Source organism: Perissodus microlepis, chromosome 6 (genome assembly GCF_051167445.1).
Source record: "Perissodus microlepis isolate ML-2025 ecotype Zambia chromosome 6, ASM5116744v1, whole genome shotgun sequence".
NCBI lineage: Eukaryota > Metazoa > Chordata > Actinopteri > Cichliformes > Cichlidae > Perissodus > Perissodus microlepis.
In genome coordinates, this window is record NC_140466.1 from 31,879,944 (window position 1) to 31,893,766 (window position 13,823).

Below are 13,823 nucleotides of genomic sequence, written 5' to 3' on the forward strand. Positions count from 1 at the left end.
TAAGGCGTCTGTGAAGGGATCTCAAACCTGGATTATAGATGGCAGACAGTTGGTGTCGTAAACCACCGCTTTTGTTCAAAGATGGTCGCTCACAGTGGACGTAAATGGCTTCTTTTACTCCTCTTTTCAAACCATCTGTCCTCCCAAAATATGTACATTGGCATCCTCAAAAGAGTGACCTTTGTCCTTTAGATGCAGATGGACTGCTGAGTCTTGTCCCGTGGAGGTGGCTCTTCTATGTTGTGCCATGCGCTTATGAAGTGGCTGTTTGGTCTCTCCGATGTAGAGGTCTGGGCATTCCTCGCTACACTGTACAGCATACACCACGTTGTTAAGTTTGTGTTTAGGAGTTTTGTCTTTGGGATGAACCAGTTTCTGTCTGAGTGTGTTGCTGGCTCTGAAGTACACTGGGATGTCGTGCTTGGAGAAAACTCTCCTGAGTTTTTCTGATACACTGGCTACAAAGGGGATGACAATGTTGTTGTGTTTGTCTTTCTTATCCTCCCTACTTGGTGTCTGATCTTCTTTTCTGTGCATCTTTGCTGACTTGATGAAAGCCCATCTAGGATAACTGCATTTTTTAAGCGCTTCCTGTACATGTGTGTGTGTTCCTTCTTTTTCCCTTCAGGCTTAGAGGGAACATTCTCTGCCCGGGTCCTGATTACTCCAAGTTTGTGTTGCAGAGGGTGGTGGGAGTCAAAGAGGAGGTACTGGTCCGTGTGTGTGGGTGTCATCAGCATATTTCACAAAATTGTTGCTTGGATGGACAGGCCTGCAATCATATCTATAAAAAAGAGTAGAGAAGTGGACTCAGCACAGCCCTGGGGTACACCAGTGCTGAGACTCAGTGTTGTGGATTTTATTATGACATATATACCTGTATACACTAGACATGTAATCATAGTTGCTTTCATAAATTGTGTGTAATCATATATACTCATATAGACTATGCATATTTACAGCGAAGTGTTTATAGAGTGGAGGCACTTTGTTAAACATTTCCTGTATGTTCAAATCACATGACCCATATATTTAGGTCATATATATCTCCCACTATATTATTGAAAAAGTTGTGCCACTTGTTGTATGAGCACATGTTGATTAATATCAATGGCCAACTGTGACTAGTCCAACAAAGGGTTAATTCAGCTTGGCACTGCTAAAGGATGTGCATAGGACCCTTCTCAGCATGCAGCTGCATTTAACTGTGCAGCAGAAGCATGCAGCGGTGTTTAACAGGATTGCTGCAAAGGCCTGCAGCCCTTTCTGGGGCTGTAAGATAAAAGCATACAGCCCCTTAAATGGCTGTAACACAAAAGCATTAATGATTGTAAAGCCAAAGTGTACAGCCCTTTTAATATCTATGTAAGACAAAAAAACTGGCCTTTACAGGGCATGTACCTGGGATTCTAGTTCTCGCCTCAAACACCAGAAGGCGAACAAGTAAACCCCCACTCAGCATGGATAGCAGTTTACGTCTGGCATGCAGGCCCAACAATATTGTTGAATGGATTAACTGATTAACTGCATTTCTGCAGACTTTCAGACTCACTTTGGCCATGAAACTGTCAAAGGGACCCAGTGCAATGATGGATGAGAGACTGGTTTGCAAGTTATGGTGTAGGGTCGTGTATATCATAAGTGGAAGATGAAAAGAAAACACAATGGATGAAAGGATACCCAACGACAGGAGGGGGGATCACTGTCCCTGTATAGGATGACTCTGATATGCACTGGGGCTCTCTCTTTTTTTCCTGCTGCTTCTTTCCTGTCTGTCTTTGTGTGTGTTTTCTGTTTGTGCTTTAAGGCTCTACACCCCGGGGTTGCTTCGCTTTTTGTTTGCTTGCTTTCTATGTGATATTTCTGTTTTTAAATGTACTGTTCTGCTGTTCATATGACAATGTTTAATAAACCATGTTCTAAGAATTCTATGCATTTTCCAGAGAATCATTATGAGTGATCTGATTTTAATTGGATGTGAAAAGTTTGACCTCTACAGCGTTGATGGGAGGTTATCATATTGGCTTCAAAATTTGCGACCCGACACCAGAGGATATGTGATCACTGACTTTCACTGTTGTGGATCCATAAACCGATGCCATATGAGTGTTAGCACAGAACCTTGTGAAACCCCATGATGAACTTTTTGTGTTTAAGTTCTATGAAAAAACTGGAATCTGTCTGAAAGGTTTAAATGCAGAGGATTTCAGTACAGGAATAAACAAAGAGCTGCTTCACATCATACACTATGTGACATGTTTCAACCATTGGGAAGATTTGGCAGAGTAAAAGTTCAGCTTCTATACCAACACTGTGGAGCAACAGTGCATTAATGCTGTCAGTTAGGTTTATGTGGTCAGAACATTTGCAATGTGCATAGACCAGATAACAACCAGATAACAAAGCAGACTCACAACATAATGTACCACAATAGGTTTCTTCCTTCATGTTGAGACTCGCTGACTTGATTGGGTCTCTTCCATTTGTTTATCTCTTGTATTTTTTTTATTCTGTACAGTTTCAGAGCTTTTATCTTGTTAAAGTACTGAATGCCACATTGTCACCTTGAGCACCCATGAGCGCTCACTGCAGAGCCTCCCAGTTTGCATGAAACTTTGATATTTATAACAGTAGATCAGTAAGGAAGTGCACCTGTTACAGAAACCATAAACAATTGCCTGATTTGAACTATTTTTGTGAGCTGCAGCACACAACTGAAAGCTCTGAAAGCTCATTTTAAGAGGATCAATCAGCATAATGTCCCCCATCACATCTTTTATATCAACTTGAAAAGCTTTTAGAACATTTGAGTTCTCAGAAAGATCCACAGTTTTTGTTCTATAGAAGATGTGATCTGAAGATCTTCTTTATGAGTCTGGCTCTATGTTTGGGGCAAAGCTGGAATATCTAATGTGACGTGATATTTATTATGTGAATGAGAATCTAAACAAACTTCAGTACTATGCTGTTTAAACTTAATATGTTTGTATTGAACACTATGAAAAAAAAAGGTTTGCTTGAACATAAATGCGTTCTTGCAAAGGTAACATGCTTAAAGTCAGTTAATGCATAATGTGAACACATTAGGTGAGGATGTGGGTGTTTGCTGGTTAGCTTGTACTTGGCTGCAAAACCACAAAAAGGACAAAATCACACAAACACAGTTTCTTTTTCATCTTGTTTTTCACAGAATCACCACGCAAAGGGAGCTTCTGCTAATACTTAGAAATAGTGCAATGTGTGTGTCTGTGTGTGTGTGTGTGTGTGTGTGTGTGGTCAAAAATACAACAGGGTGGGGGAACTGACAGGCTGTACTAAAGTCAAGGAAGATGAAAAACTGAAGCAACAACCCAGAACAGCCAGTTTCCACCTGATGCTGCATGCTTGAAGTTATCAGCTCAGAGTTATACAGACAGGTGCACTGCAGGTGCTGTTATATACAACCGTTTATAAGTTGAAGAATCAGATTAGATGAAACTAAAGGGTTACAAGGCTTCAACTGAAACACTCAGAAGCTCAAATGTTCGTCAGAAGAGCTCTGTGGGTTGTGATCGAGAGATGATCTAGATTTGTGGCTGTAGTTCTGGCAGTGACCTCACAGAATTCGCCTGCCTTTTTTGTCTTGTCAGTTTAGTTGGTTACATTTGATACGTAAACAAAGTATCACCCTCATGTGATGCTCTTTGACAGGATATCAGGTGAAATTAAGTCAGCAGTTGGAAGCAGATCAGTTGCAGCTCAGCCAGCAGGTAAGTGTCACTGACTGAAGTCTTTTAATGGACAGCGTGTGTGCTTTAATGTACAGGTATTATTATTTTTATAAGAGAATTGTATTATTACAATTACAACATTAAAAATGTTTTACTGAATGTTGTTCAGTTTAAGATTAAGTGCCAATTTCTTTTGTGTAAGAAAACATCCAGGAGATCAGACCACAAATTCAACACCAATGGAAACATTAATCTTTGAAGCGCTTCATGTAAATTATGATTTCAATTCAATTTCATTTTATGTAGATGTCTCCAAACCACAATAACAGTTGCTGAACAGCACTTTGTATTATATAGTAAAGTGACTTGTCCAGGGTGCACCTTACCCCTCGACCCGTGCAAGCTGAGATAGACTCTAGCTTTCATCGCTGCGATGCTAAATTGGTGAAGTAGAAGAAAATGGATGAATGGTAAGAAAGTAAATTAAAACACACTAAGTTTAAGTGCTCCTTAGTATACAAAGTAGGAGTCTGGATTACATCATCACTGCTTTTAGTTTTAAAAACTGAAACACTTGTATTTCTGTTGTTCCTTCCTCTGTTTATTCTGTGTTTATCTGTAGCCAACTGTTTTTCTTCTATGTGGGTTGATGTGTGACTGTTTGGAGAAATAAAACTGTGTCGTCTCTAATCATGTTGCTAACATGGTAACATTTTGTTTTATGTGTTTACCTTTGCAGGATGACAAGAATCAGAAAGCAGTCAGTCAATACCTAAAGCAACTACAGTCCTTCAAGTCTTCCAGTCACAGTCACGAGTCACCATCCCAGCAGCCTCTAAGAAAGAAAACTGTCGACTTAATGGAGAGAAATAAGAAAACCGTTTCCCTGTTTATTCTGCTGCCTGTGCTGCTGCTCTGCAGAAGTGATAAGTGTCCCAGGCTTCCAGAGAGTTAGTCTTTATTCCTCTTTATTCATGTTTAACTGATTTTAAGATCTGTTGTTTGACATATTTACTCATTCTCATCCCATCTCTCCTGTTTTAATTCTCACAGATCTCACTTGCTACACTGACTACAATAGAAACATCACATGTTTATGGAACAGCAAATACGTGTCTGATGACACTGCATGCACCATACATGCTCAGTATAAATCTCGCTACATGTAAGGACCTCAGTCACAAAAAGAAAACCTAGATGCATAATACTTACAATACACGAGTCACAAATGTCATCAGTAACATCATCTACAGCAAAATCAAATGAATATTCTTCTTCTCAGCTCTTACAGCACTTCCTGTGACCTAAAGTCTGTTGACATGTCCAGACCAGACCTAAAGGAGTGCTCCCTCATCTTTGAAATGGAATACACTGTGAGTGTGTAAACAACTAGCATTGTTGGTGGATACCCTGTTTATTAAAAATATGTTTAAAATCTGTGCAAGAGAGAAAAAAAGAATCATCTGCTTTTTAAGGTATAGACAGATGTGAAGAATCCTGTGATGAGCATATGGCCAGCAGGACATTTAAAGCACACTGGTTTCCATTTTATATTAGAATATCTATGCATGAATTTCAGGAAGTATAACTCAGACAGGATCAGGCTTCTTTTTTATTTTTACTTTTCTGCACATGAAGTGAAATTAAAGCTAATTATGGCCTCTGTGCAGACACAGACTACTATCAGTATTCCTGACAAGAAAGTCAAAATGCTAATTTCTCAAAACGTAGAAGCTAAACTGAGAGAGCATTCTGGACCCCTTTTTTTCTAATATGTGCGGGTATACCTGCACATATGAAATAATGATATGTCAAAACTGAAGAAGAAGCATAACTGGTCCCACTCTTGTGATCACAATCTGAATTTCACTCTGTGACACCAAGGAAAACCTCAAGCCTCAAGCATATATACATCACTTCTAGATTTACATCGAAACTATTATCTGTAGATTTAAATCAAAACATTTTAAATTTACCAATCGATTTAGATCTTCACTAGTTTTGGATCATTTTATTTAATTTTTCAAAACAATTTCTTTCAGTTTCAGTCTTTCCATGTGTTGTCCATGAATCTGAGCTGTGCTCATATGAAGCAGAGTCTAATCACTTCCTACATGCCATCCTGTCACAGTGAGTGTAACCTATAATATACTACCTCATTGTTACTTACAATATGACCTATTTACGGAGCCCATAGAACATATTTGTGTGATTCGTGTGTGTGTGTGTGTGTGTGTGTTCATGTGCACACTCTTACAGTAAAGGTGAATCCTCCTTCGAAGCCAGAAGTCAACGTCACCTCTGTTTCCTGGTTGTCCGAAGACCCCGAACATGAAATGATCAGTTCATACAAAAGTGAAGTGCAGTGGAAGCAGCAGGATCAGTCATGGAGTGTAAGTTTAGATTTTGTATCACAAAGTGAATGAGTTTGGGTATGAAGTCGAGATCCTGAAAGTGCACGTTTAAATAGTGTGTACACACGATACTTGCCCTGTGTTTGTGTGAATTTAGAGCAAGAGTAAATAAAGTGATATAAAAATCTTTCTGTCTGTCAGGATCCCACCGTGCAGAAAAAAATTTACATTCAGTGCGAGTATGAGTGCAGGGCAGAGCTGGAGCCAGACAAACTGATACAAGGCGAGAAGTACGAGGTACGAGTTCGTGTGCGGTCTGTTGAATTTGAACCCGAGGGAGCCTGGAGCGACTGGAGCCCCACTGCATCATGGGAGTCACCAGTAGGAAAAAGAAAACCACCATCAGGTACTTTTTTTGCCAAATGGCTCCAAAGCCAAATAGTTTAGTTTAAGAAACTCTGCAGAGTTCTCAGTTCCCAGTGGCCTCGAAGAAAGAAAACTGAGGACTTAACAAATGGAGAGAAATAAGAAAACCGTTTCCCTGTTTATTCTGCTGCCTGTGCTGCTGCTCTGCAGAAGTGATGAGTGTCCCAGGCTTCCAGAGAGTTAGTCTTTATTCCTCTTTATTCATGTTTAACTGATTTTAAGATCTGTTGTTTGACATATTTACTCATTCTCATCCCATCTCTCCTGTTTTAATTCTCACAGATCTCACTTGCTACACTGACTACAATAGAAACATCACATGTTTGTGGAACAGCAGATACGTGTCTGATGACACTGCATGCACCATACATGCTCAGTATAAATCTCACTACATGTAAGGACCTCAATCACAAAGAGAAATCCTCAACACATAAAACTTACATAACATAAATCACAGATGTCATCATGTGCACCAAAAAGAGATTAATACTGTTTCTCAGTTCTTACAGCACTTCCTGTGACCTAAAATCTGTTGACGTCTCCAGACCAGCGCTAAAGAAGTGCTCCCTGATCTTTGAAATGGAATACACTGTGAGTGTGTGAAGAAATCAAATTATTGTAGCGCCACCGAGATAAAATCATATATCATATATCCTATATCCTATATCTCAGTTTGTATTTTAATTAGAAGTCAGAACTAATATTCTGCAGAAAGTAGAAAGTAATGTTCTCGGGGCAGTCATTGATTCCTTCCAAATAGTTAGTTTTTCTGTCGTTGGAAAAAATGTGGCTTTTGTTAAGCCCCCTTTGAAGTTTGCCAAACAGAAACTTCCGTAATAAATGTTTTCTAACAGTAAATATTTTAAAACATTGTTTTTCAGTTTCTGTTTTTCCATGTGTTGTCCCTTAATCTGAGCTGTAACCAAATGAAGCAGAGTTTAATCACTTCCTTCATGCCATCCTGTCACAGTGAGTGTAATCTACAGTATAATATATTTGCTCTTTGTGATTTACAGTGTGAGCTATTCATGGTGACCTAAAACAACTGTGTGTGTGATCTTGCAGTAAAGGTGAATCCTCCTGCAGAGCCAAAAGTCAACTTCACGTCTGTTTCCTGGTTGTCCCAAGTCCCCAAACATGAAAGGATCAGTTCATACAGAAGTGAATTGCAGTGGAAGAAGCAGGATCAGTCATGGAGTGTAAGTTTAGATTTTGTGACACAATGTGAACAAGTTTAAGTGAGTTAAGTTGAGCTGAGTGATCTTAAAAGTGCACGTTTAAATGACAACCTTGTGGCTGTGTGAAATCCAAGCAAGATTCATCCACAACTCCACACTGCTTTTTTTGTGTCAGGATCCTGCTGTGTACAAAAAACTTGGCATTCAGTGCAATGAAGAGGAGTGCCAGATACAGCCCGGATGCAAGGCAGAGCTGGAGCAAGATTTGCTGATACAAGGCGAGAGGTACGAGGCACGAGTTCGTGTGCAGTCTGTTGAACCTTAACTCGAGGGAGCCTGGAGTGACTGGAGCCCCACTGCATCATGGGAGTCACCAGTAGGGAAAATAAAACAAACATCAGGTACATTTATCTCAAAATGTTTTGTTTAACATAACATATTAATGGCAAAACGTTTCCATTTCATTCATGCTGAGCATGATTACTGCAGTATGGAATAATTATGTATATGGGAAAATGTTTAAAGGGTGTTGGTGTGTAATACACAGCATAGAAGGGGAAAAAGTCATTGTGAAAAATGTCCGATGCTGTAATTTAACTCACTCTCTCACACCAGAGTGGTGAGAGAGAGGACTGGCTCTCAATTCAAACTCAATAGGACTTTGTCACCAAAAAAAGTGGAATACTTCAGAAACGAAGAAATAATAGCCGGTCGTTATGAGGTAGGAGCGATCAGTCTACTGCAAACAGAGTGAGATTAGTTAACTGCCGAGAAGAAGATAAACGGCAGACGACAATAACACATACTACCAATATTACAACTACATTAATTCTCAGATTCAAAAGTATCAATGTCCACATCTGGCCTGTTTCCTTGAGTTGATCAAAGTGTTTAGTTTCCATCTGGTAGCTGTTCATGGGAACATAAAATATGCAGTCCATATGGGTCACCAGTGCAAGGCCTTGAATGGGCTAAAAACCAAAAGAGACTTAGCATAGAGGTCCTACAACACTTAGAGCAGCGGTCTACAACCTTTTTTGCGCCACGGACCGGTTTATGCCCGACAATATTTTCACAGACCGGCCTTTAAGGTGTCGCGGATAAATACAACAAAATAAAACTAGTACCGGTACCGAAAAAAAGAAGATTTATTCATAACACACGTGAAAAGACCCAGGAAAACAGAGTTAACGATAAAACGATAACAAAATAACCGATAAAAACCCTGAAAACCATACATTTCACACCTGAGCCTCAACTCTCGCGGTCCGCTACCAAACGACTCACGGACCGGTACCGGTCCGAGACCCGGGGGTTGGGGACCGCTGACTTAGAGGGTTGTCACATCAGCAACTCAGCAGCTTCATGGCACTGGCATGCATGGCTGCTGATGGAAATAGTTACCTGGTCTCTACTGGTGAATGCTTACAGAGCAGCTACAGCAACAACAATACTTTCTTTTCTGATTCAGTCAAATATTACAAACTCACAGGATGGGCCTGTAATGACCCAAAACATGCAGCAAAAGGAACAGAGATGTTCATAAAAGGACAAATTGGTCACATGACCCCCAGTGTTGGGAAGGTTACTTTTAAAATGTATTCCACTACAGATTACAGAATACATGCACCAGAATGTATTTTGTAACGTGTTCCGTTACGTTACTCAATGAGAGTAACGTATTCTGAATACTTTGGATTACTTAATGTATCATCACGCTTTTTATAACTACATAAATGTACTATTGCTGTGTGATTTATTACTATTACTGAAGGCTACTCGCCATTTCAATACCAACTAGATTTTTAAATCTTCCATGTCGGGAATGTAGATGAAAACTAGCTTTACTGTCCCGGTCAATTTTGCTAGCGAGAGACAGAGAGAGGCGTTGAAAGGCTGCTCCAACAGAACTTATTGTTTCGGAGGAAAACACGAACACGGTGTACAGTCGAGTCTTAATAGCTTACTTACAACTGGCTACACTGCCCATGAGGCTACATTCTTCAGGGCTATGCCTGTAACACTCTGCCTATTGCCTTTATATTAAATAATTTTTTGAACAATAATTTTTAAGAACATTTCGTCACGTCATTATGCGGCCGCAAGTAGGGATGACATGGGCCGTGAGATTGAGACACAGACGTTAGAGCCTCTTAATGAGTGTTTGTTTGGGTTTCCACCGGCGTGGAATTACCAAAAATAGAGAGTCAACAGCCTAACATATAAAACATGAAAAGACCACCGTGTAATCCCTTAATTTCAACAAAATAAACTGTATTCTGAATACCACCTTTTTAAACGGTAACTATAACGGAATACAGTTACTCATATTTTGTATTTTAAATACATAATGCCGGGACATGAAGACAAACAGAAGAAAGATCCAGAAACAAACAGCAACTGAAGGAGGCTGCAGTAAAGGGAAGAAATGGCATTTTGAAGGTTTCTGACTTCAGACAGTCACATACAAAAGATTTGCACTCAAGGATTAGTAATAATAATTCAATGAAGGGCATAACTGAAAATGTCTGTATTTTTATATTCCATGCACTTCATGCAAAATTCATCCTTAGTCTCTTGAATAATAAATCACAGTCACATCTTGATTTCTATTAAAATTCACTGTATCGGCCTGCAGAAGCAAACTTGTCTGTGTCTCATGGACTTGGCTGTATGACCCAGTTTTCTCATGTTTCTGAGCCACTGTGACCTATTCTGTCCCGTATTTTTCAGGTAATACGTTTGTTGTTCCTGTAACGATAGTCGGTGTGGTGGTGTTGCTGGCAGGCCTGCTCTTAAGCACTCACAAAACCACCCGGTACGTGAGCACAGACACAAGTTTCTATAGCAAATAATATTATTATCATTTCTTCTAATTTGATTTACTTAAGTTATTTTCTGACAACTCTGGTTTATTTTTTCTTTTTTTAGGGTTTACATAGTAAAGAAAATCAAAGGTCGACCCATACCAGACCCAGGAAAATCCTTCCTGCGAGAAATCCAGGTATGAACCGCAGATATTTCCTCTGTATTGTTTATTATAAAATCCATGTAACAACATGCATTAGATAATACTGTGACCACTTCAGGGCAGTAAACATAGTATTTATGAAATACTGTGCTGAATTTGTTTGCAGTAAATTAAATTATTACCAGATATCCAAAGTTCAGTTTTAACCACTTTTAAGTCCAATAGTGACTCTTCTTTAGGTTGGGGCAGCAGTCCCCAACTTTTTTTGCGCCACCGACCGGTTTAATGTCAGACAATATTTCCAGGGACCGGCCTTTAAGATGTCAAGGAAAATGAAAAAAAATGAAATGATATGACCTTGTGGTATTTTGTAAATATAATAATAAACGCAAATTCACTGTGTAATTGTGTAACTTTATTAGCGGCGTCCTCCTGAAATGCACCAACAACATTGAGAGTAATATCCTCCTCTCTGCCCCTTAATGCTCTCTGGTCGCTATGGTAACGTGTAAATATTTCTTTCGAAATAAGACACAACTACAACACAGGAAAAGACCCAGGGAAACCGAGTTAATGATAAAACCCTGAAAACCATAAATTTCACACCCGAGCGTCAACTCTCACCGGACCGGTAGCAGTCCGTGGCCCGAGGGTTGGAGACCACTGGGTCAGGGTTAAGAGTAGAGTGCTTCATCACAGTGTTAAAATCAGATGCTGGATAAGTTCATGGGAAAGTCTATTATACAATGATTAAATTTTCGTTCAGTACAGTTTTATTCATGCAGCACCATTTAACAACAACAGTCACCTCACAATATTTTCTCTGTTAAACTGTTGCCTGCTGGGAACAAGGCTCACTGTATAACCACAGAGGTAGACTGCATCAAGGTCTAATTTTCATGTCTAAAAATATTCATTAAAAAAAAAACCTCTGCAAAGTAGCAGGGAGCTACAGAGAGTTTAAGGAGTCCAAAAGCAAATAAACAAAATAAGCTCAGTGCAAGTTAAAAAGCAGACCAACACAACATGTACCATAAAAAGACAGAGCATTGCAGATAGATGTGAACTCTGTGGGAGGTGGAACCAGACAGACAAAGTGACTCACTGATCCAGCCACAGACTTATGACCTTTATGATCCAAGCAATTCAAATTCAGTAAAGTTTGAGTGAAGCACCCCAAACACCTGATGCTTTCCTATTTAATTCCATTAAAGTGCAGATTGAATATTTTATATATTTCAAAACGTTCTAATCTCTTCTGTTCTGTGACTTTCTCTCCTCCAGAGTGGGTTCCCCAGTGAATACTTTCACTCCTTCTTGAAATCAGTGGAAATGATCACTGTAGAATTAACCTCACCTGTGGATGCTGCTGTGGCCTACGAGCCAGATGAGAAGATGGTGTTGAACAAAGGCAGCTATGACTCCACCAGCTCCAGCTTCACTAACCCAAGTTACTCTGAGCTTTGTAGCCCTCCTCCTATTTCCTCACTCACTGCTGGGAATCTGAAGCCCTGTGCGGCTGACACGCCTTATGGTCCTGTTGGTGCTCAGGGTGAAGGAAAAAGCGCAGAACAGGAAAGTGATGAAGCGAGAGAGAAAGAAAAGGAGACGTTAATGTTGCTGCTCAAAGGCAGCAGTAACAGTGAGCCAGTGCAGGTGATTTCAGACTACGAGAAAACTGAGAGGCTCGACAATGATCGATTTAGGCTCCAGAGTCTAGATTCAGGCATGTGCAGTTGTGCAGAGGTCAGTGAAGAGAGCATGGAGGCAGATAGCATCAATATGACTAATAGCCATGATGAGGAACCTGAGGCTGAGGAAGAGAAGGAGGGAGGGAATAAACAAAAGGCAGATTTTCAGAGGCTGTTTGGAAGCAGCGGAGGTGTGTTTGGCAAGTTTATTCAGGTTTGTTCTGATTATGAGCGAGTGGAGAAACAGCAGGCTGACAGCCCGGAGCTTCCCAGCTTGGATTCAGGTGTTAGCAGTGGGGGAGAGGAGCAGCTGAGTCAGGATGAGGGCATGGAGGATGTTGATAAGTCCACTGAATCTACACGCTTCCTGTTTCCACCTCATCCTTCCAGTGCTTTATCATGCTCCCTGCTCTCTTTTCCTCAACTACCTCTGAACTTGCCTGGGCCACGTCTGAGTCCAGCGTTGCAGCTCCAGCCAGGTCACATGACACAGGGGTTTGCTCTGATGTCAACAGGCAGGTCGGTGGAGCCCTCTGGTGATGGATATATGCCAGTGAAACAGGAGGAGGGTTGAGAACAGACAGCAGGCTCAACTAGCAGGACAAACTAGCATGTAGCACTTGGAGGAGTCATCACAGTCTGTCAGTTCTCGGGAAAATGTAACATCACATAAATCTTTATCCACTTCACGTTTTTCAGCAACGTTAAATGTATTTTCTTTTATTTTCATAGTCATGCAAAATTATGTTTCATATATCAGAACTGTTCACTATAACCTTGCTTTTAAAAGTGAATTGTTACATCAGATATTTCTACTGTTAAAAAAAGAAATGCATTATCTAATGAAAAACTAAACCGAAATTAATAATAATGTGGTTATAATAACAAAAGTGTTTGCATTTTTATTGTGTTTTTAGTGATTATCATCATCTAAATGGCATGTAGCTTATTGTACTGAAACAAATATTGGTAAACGAATGTAAGTTCCAGATAGCTGAGATAGTTGTGTTATCTGTATAGTGTGTGAACTGATGTCATTTAGAGGGTATCATGATAATCACATATTAACTATAACCAGGATATTTGAAGATGAAATGCCTAGATATAGACTGGTCTTGTGAAAAATTTGATATTGTGCCAGCCCCAAGGACAACAGCAGAATAATAACAGCTGTGTCTGTCGCCATCATCTGTCCCGTGTCAAATAAACATTAACATTTCTAACTTACATTTGAATGGCAGCTAACATAAAGTTTACTTCTTAACATTACTGATCTATATAACAGTTTGCATTTGTTTTTTTTGGTTTTTTTAAGAATTTTACTATTTTTTTTAAATAAATATACATACTCAACATCTTTAACACAAAGTTGTTCCTGTGTTTTCTCTGGGTTTAGAAAGGGTGGCCGTGCTCACTCTGATGCATCGATGTCGGGAGACCCGCCTCTTGAAAGATTTCATTTTTTCTTGGAGAAGAAAATGTGAAATGTATAC

At 39.8% G+C, this 13,823-nt stretch overlaps 1 pseudogene across 1 annotated transcript; it reads left to right on the forward strand.

Moving 5' to 3' along the window:
- The first annotated feature begins 3,351 nt into the window (after window positions 1-3,351).
- On the forward strand, window positions 3,352-13,670 carry LOC146386009 (uncharacterized; annotated as a pseudogene). Its single transcript, XR_014800540.1, has 16 exons — window positions 3,352-3,427; window positions 3,691-3,749; window positions 4,450-4,660; window positions 4,764-4,875; window positions 4,993-5,083; window positions 5,753-5,840; window positions 5,970-6,103; window positions 6,266-6,470; window positions 6,773-6,884; window positions 6,991-7,081; window positions 7,372-7,459; window positions 7,556-7,689; window positions 7,844-8,069; window positions 10,402-10,486; window positions 10,600-10,672; window positions 11,924-13,670. The product of XR_014800540.1 is annotated as an uncharacterized LOC146386009 (transcript).
- The last annotated feature ends 153 nt before the right edge of the window (window positions 13,671-13,823 follow it).